Source organism: Sturnira hondurensis, unplaced genomic scaffold, assembly GCF_014824575.4.
Source record: "Sturnira hondurensis isolate 20B ecotype Veracruz unplaced genomic scaffold, ASM1482457v3 Scaffold0003693, whole genome shotgun sequence".
Lineage (NCBI taxonomy): Eukaryota > Metazoa > Chordata > Mammalia > Chiroptera > Phyllostomidae > Sturnira > Sturnira hondurensis.
The window spans coordinates 9,341,011-9,347,496 of record NW_028076324.1 but is presented as its reverse complement, the minus strand read 5'-3'; the positions used below and the strand labels follow the sequence as shown (position 1 = coordinate 9,347,496).

Here is a 6,486-nt window from a genome sequence, read left to right as displayed (position 1 = left end):
ACCCTTCCCTGGGGGCTGGAGGTGCTGTGGCTGCAGGCACCAGGTCCCGAGGAGTGGGATCTCCCAGTGGCTGGGGGATCCCTGGTCCCAGCCCTTTGAGCGGGGACTGACGGAGATGTGATAATGGGCCATTATGTTTTTACCATCAAACCTCAGAAAGTCAGGAACCAGAGTTCCGTCCAATGTTTGGAGCATTGAGTGCATGTCAAGTTTAGGCAAGGCAGACACCCACCGGCATCAGGTCCAGGTGTTCCCCCAGAATGTCTCCTGCAGCATTGTCAACACTAAAAACCCTCCTTGTTCCTCATGGAAATTCTCACTCAATTTTATTGCTTCCTCTTCAGACCAGCCATCTCAAAATCTGTGAGTACCAGGGCTGTCACGCAGCTGAGGCCCTCCTGCGGGGCTATGAGGGGAGGTCCTGTGCAATGGCAGTGACCGGCGGTTGTCCGCATTTGCTGTCAGCTCTTTGCCCTGCTGGATGTTACCCACATGGCGGCCCATGGTGAGCATCTGCAGCGGGAGTGCTGCCTTTTCTCTGGCAGGTGCCAGTGTGTCATCATGGGCTCAGCTGCTTACATCCCAGACCAGCCTCACCCTCCTGGTCAAGGACTGTGTTGGAACAGTGAACCTGTGAGCCCCAGCCCATGGTCCCCTCTGGAGGACTGTTTCCTCCATGTCACAGACCCCCACACTGGCTGCTCGTGTGGTGCACACACCTTGCAGGGTGATAAGGTGGTCCTGCCACACAACCAGGGCTGTGCGCGTGCAGAGCTCCTGGCCACCCCATCATGCGGCAGCAGACCATCCACACCTTCAGGCGAAGGCACTTCTGTTGATGTGAAAACCATTGGCTGCTTCGACTGTGAGGACGGCCCACTCACTGCGTCAGCTGTTTTCTCTGAGATACAGTGGGATGGTCAGACAGGCGTGGCCATTTTTTCAGGGACCCCTTCACCAACTCCCTGCAACATCGTCTGCTCGTATACTCGTGCCGCTGCGCAGAGCAGGACGGGCGCAGTGGCCCAGAGGCGCTTCTCCTAACACTTGGACCAACTGGCAGCTGTGCGTGTAGGAAACGCAGCTTCTGGACAAAAACCATCTGTGTGTCAGGTCCGCTAGTGAGAGTTGTAGCAACCCTGAGGGTCCCAGATCCATCACAGGCATCTTTTATTTTCTATTTAGTTTTTTAAAAAGATTTTATTTACTTACTTTATTTACTAAAAGAGAGAGGAGGGAGGGAGAAAGAGAGGGAGAGAAACATGGACGTGAGAGAGAAACATTCATCAGCTGGCTTTCTTTTGCGCCCTGACCAGGGACCAAACCTGCAACCCAGGCATGTGCCCCACTGGGAATCCTACGCCTTGCCGGAGGAACCCAACCAACTGAGCCACACAGTCAGGGCTGTTTTTTTACTTTTCAGTAAGTTTAAATCCCTGAGGGGCACAGCATTATACAGATTCTGTGTCTGATGGCCTTGGCAGGAGGGCTGCTTCAGATTTAGCACAAACCAGCCAGTTTCCATGAACATGAGTTCCCTTTCCCCAGATGACTCTGATTTTGTTCGCTTTGCGACCAGGAGTCACTGTGTTGGCCTTTGCTTTGTACACAGAAGCACATCTCTTGTCTAGGTGGAGTTCAGTTTCATCTCGAGCATAAACGTTTTCAATTTTAAGAGGAGCCGCGTGCTCCCTCTGGTTCCAGAGACCCCGTGTATAGCCGGCAAAAGTGGCTTCGGACCACCGCCTTCCAGACGTGTTTGTCCGTGTAGCAGTCCTGTTCCTGGCAGGCCCCCAAAGATCAGCGGCGGGAACCCCACTCACCTTCATCACAGGCATCTTTCTTTGTGGGGTACAGTATGGTGACAACAGAGGCGATCGCTGTGTTTGAGAATATGTCAGCTGAGCTTTGGGAACTTCTGTGACCCCTTCTGCAGTGCCGCCCTGCACAGTGAAGTCCAGTTTCCCTGCTCAGCTTCCAGAATCAGTTTCGAGAGGCAGACCCAGCGCTGGCTTAAAGACTCTATTGTAAATACCAAGTACAGAGGGCTCACCGAGGCAGCACACGGGCTGCTGGGTCGGGGCCCCGCCAGTGCCCAGTCTCCCAGGACTTAGCCCCTACCTTGAGGTGTCTCTCTTCAGCTATGACGACAAGTGGGTGTCAGTCATGGAGTAGCTCGAGACTTGTGGAGATCACCGTTTCAGGTTTTACACCCAGGACTCTGGTCTGCTCAGCTTTCAGGTCCACGCAGGCTCACGGGGCCTCCCTGCCAACCACGTAGGACAATGACTCGCTGCCCCCACCTTTCACCTTTACCAGCTCTTTGCAACTTCTGTGCAGAGGACTCGTGCTGAGTTTGCTGTCAACTTCCATAGGTGACACCGCTGCATGAAGGTGCCTCACCCAAGCCAGGTTTCCTGGTTGTTGGTGACTTTTCTTATCTCTAAAGCAAAAGCCAAAGTTTCTGACTGCCAGCTTTGTGGGGTCCAAATTGGTATACTTCGGGAGGGGAGAGCAGGGGGGAGAGGGGAGGGTGGCTCAGACTAATCGACTTTATTTTTATTTTTATTATTTTTAAACTTTAGAGGGGAACTGTCCTGCAACCCAGGCATGTGCCCTGACTGGGAATCGAACTGAAATCATGTGGTTCACAGGCCTATGCTCAATCCACTGAGCCACACCAGCCAGGGCCTAATTGACTTTTTAAAACCACATATGAAAACCTGCTGATTGATTTACAGTCCTCTTGATTGTCCCTGTGGGAATGTCCAGCTCTAATTAAGTTGTCTTACTTTTTGTCCTATTTTGCATTTTATTGCTGTGAAGGTGAGAGTGTTACACCTTTATCTCTTCATATGACTTCTCTGGCATTACAGTATTCTTCTGAAGCAGGTAAATCTTGTTTACTCATGAAAACTGTGTACATTTTTTCTACTTAGCCAACAAGCGGGTCTATCTTTTTAAACATTTTTATTTATGTAATTTTAGGGAGAAAGGGAGAGAAACATGAATGTGTGGTTGCCTCTCATGTGGCCCCCAGTGAGGACCTGGCCTGCAATCCAGGCATGTGCTCTGAATGGGAATCGAACCGGCAACCCTTTGGTTCTCAGCCTGCCTTCAGTCCACTGAGCTACAGCAGCCAGGGCAGGGCTATCTTTATAAGAAAACAAAATAAAGCCATGGTATTTTCTTACTGAAAAAGCAAAAGGAGATAGATCCTTCCCCGTGTGAACCTTTGTATGAAACCCAGCCCTGGCCGACACCTGGATTGCGGCCTCTGGAGACACCTTGCAGGGGCCCCAGGGAAGCCATGGCCAGATTCCTGCTCTATAGAATCTGCGAGATACCATGCATGTTGTTTCAAGCCACTGAGCATGTGGCGGTTTGCTCTGCAGCAGGAGCTGACTCACACGCTGATAAAGGTGCACCACAGCCGCTCGCCAGCTCACCGCACTGTTTGACTTCTGCTTGTTTCCTCTCTGGGGGCCACTTTCTGTTTGCTGTGCCTTCATTCCCTTTTCTTTCTAGGACTGTGATGGGAGGGGGGCACATGTTAGTGCTGGGTCATCATCTTCCTTCTGCTCTGGGAAGAGTGGGCCACTCAGCACATCTGTGGAGCAGGGGCTCCCTGTCTTTTGCAAAGTGGGCACGTCTTCTTGCCTGCTTCTTAAGATGGGTTGGAGGCAGGAACTGTGGGATCCCTGAGTTTCACCGTCCCAGCTGGAGTCAGCTCAGACCTGCCTGTAGGTTGGCTTAGGATTTGGCTGTGTGTGAACCTCTTTGGAAGGTGATTATCTCCAAGCAAAGCCCATGCACAGCAGAGGGAGTGAAGAGGGCCCGGCTTCTGCTGCTGGCCCCACCCGTAAATGGCAGCAGTTGTCCTCTCCTGGCCTCAGTGTTCCCAGCTGCAAAATGGTAGTAATTTCTCCATTCCCTACTTGAGACACCATGAGGATTAGTGGGAACTCGTAGAGGGGTTTTATAACTATCAAGTGCTGCATAAATATTCACAGTACAGCCAATCACATCAGAGTCTCAGAGCCAAACCAAGCTCAGAGAACACGGGGGCTGGCATTTCTGGGGAGGTCAAGTTCTCCAAGCGGACATCAGCATACTCTGGCTGCAGAGCAAGACCTGGGTGGGAGGGGCAGGCTCATGGATCCCAGTCACCGTTGCACACGATCCTGCTGCTGGCAGAGATGTGGGACACGCTACTTGGGCGTCAGGGGCCGTGTGTCCCATCCCTCAATCAGGAGGGCTTTGAGCAAGCAGACCTCCTCCATGGGAGGTCCAGTGGGGAGGCCACCTCCTGCTTTTACCAACACATAAGGTGGGGACCCTAATTTTAGGCCTCACATCACAGCTTGGGTTGTTCACGCACTGCCTGTGAGATGAGTCAGGCGGCCCTGGGGTCAAATGCAGGCTGTGGGCTCCTGCTCTCAGCGGAGATGCCACCGTTCGCTGTGCCAGTCTCATGCTGCCTCAGGGCAGTGCCCCTGTTTGCCTGCTCGCATGACGGTGAGGGTGGGCGTGTTCCTGGGGAGGCCCCCAAGGGGGCTCCCGCTCCTCCATTCTGGCCTTGCTCACAAGAGAATAGTGGAAATGAGATAGCAATTTTTATTTATGAAATATAGAGGAAATAAGGTAGTAAGTTCATTGATAAGCTTGTTCTATACACCTGGGCCAAGGCTCCAAGTGAGCACCCAGCTAATCGGAGTGGGCCAACTACTGGGGTTCAGGGGTTATACACCTCAGTCAGTTTCTAGGTTCCCCCTCCTCCTCTCCCTCCCAGACCTTGGGACAGTTACAAAGGCTTCCTTTCCCAGCTGGTGGAGACCACACATGCAGAACTTCAAGGGCTCCCCTCCTCCTGCGATATCATACTTTTGCTTGTGATGTGGGGACACCTGGCAATCTTATCGGACCGGGCTCAGGACTGCGGAGTTAGTGGGTGAGACGTGTCTCCCTCCTCCTCCCACCTTTGGTTTACAATCCACCCTACCTAACGGGCGGAAAGAGTGAATCAGGGCCCCGCACACACTGGCTGCCCCCCAAGTGTGAGTCGTGTCAGATTTGGGGGGCTGAGTTATAGGAATCAGCACACCACACTGGGTCTGGCGGGGGGCTGCCAGTGTCTCATAGGGCAGAGGGCAGTCAGGTGCCACCTTTCCCCGGGCTCAGTGGCAGGGAGGAGGTGCCAGCAACGCCCACAGCTGTTGTCCTCCTGACCATACTTGGGCAAGAAGCTGGGCTGCTATTAATAACCAGGGTGCACGGCTTGGATGGGGTAGGGGTGGCTCCTATAAAGCCAGCCCTGCCTGCCCGCAGCGGCTCCTCCAGCCCTTGAGACCTTTAGCCCCCCACTGTTGTGAGAGAAAAAGAAAAGTAAGTACCTCAACCATCTCCCCTCCCTCCACCCGACCCCACTCGGCCGCCTTGAAAGTGAGACACAGAACAGTGGTAAAACTACATACCCCGTGCAAAGGACGTCTGAGACACAGCCTTGGGGGCACTTAACTGTTCCAGGCGGTTTGGGGGCCCATCCCAGTGGGGAAGAGGGCAGCGAGGAGGAGGAGGAGGAGGAGGAAGTGGAGGAGGAGAGGGCTGGGCCTCATCCTCATCTACTCTCCGGTCCTAGAGGGAACAGAACCAGTGACTCTGGGACAGGTGACCCCGGAATGCATGTGTGTTTTGCGGTGATGTGGCCACAGCACTGGCTGCCCTTGGGGAGTGAAGGACAGGGATCGAGGTTGGGGCTCCCTCACTCTCCTGCCCCTAACCCTGCCGGTCCCCAGACACCCTGGTGTCCACTCAGCCCGTGGGGTTTTATATTTCAAAGGTCCCTTTACAAGGGGCCTTACAGGCCTATGCAGAATGAGCCGGTTTCCATCTACCGAATCCCTCCGCTCCAGGAGCTGTCCCGCCGCCCGCTGCCCCTCCCTCCCTGAGACTCAGTTGTTCGGTGGCCTTGTTGAATGCCAGAGAAGCCTCAAGCAAACAGAGAGGTGATGAAGTCATTCTTGGGTACCCCAGACCACCAGATTGTGCTGGGCAGATTGGAGGGTTCCTGGGTCGTGATGGAGGGCGTGTGGTGGTGGAGGCTGTCAACCGCCCCTGCCTGGCTTTGTCAGCCCCTCCCAGGAACTGGCAGAGCTCCCAGCTGGCCTCAAGGACACCCCCTCAGGGGCCTGGCAGCTGGAAGGATGGGCAGTAGGGATGGCCTTTGGAGGTGACTGCTCTGGCTCTGTTGGGACATATGTGGGGGTGGGGGTGCCCTCAGAGTAACTGCTGATTAAGAGGGCTGGCTGAGTGATACTTGATGTGAGTGGCAAATGGTTGGGGTGGGGGGTTCCCGAAATAGAGTGAGAACGAGGGGTGGGGATCTGGGCCCTGCAGCCTCGCTACCCCTCCCGGGGCCTCTGCGTCCATCTGTGCTGTGCATTTCAGTTATTTCCTCTCGCGGCTCTTCGGACATTTGAGGCAGGG

At 54.3% G+C, this 6,486-nt stretch overlaps 1 pseudogene; it reads left to right on the top strand.

The window, feature by feature from the left end:
- The first annotated feature begins 117 nt into the window (after nucleotides 1-117).
- On the top strand, nucleotides 118-2,511 carry LOC118984500 (DET1 homolog; annotated as a pseudogene).
- The last annotated feature ends 3,975 nt before the right edge of the window (nucleotides 2,512-6,486 follow it).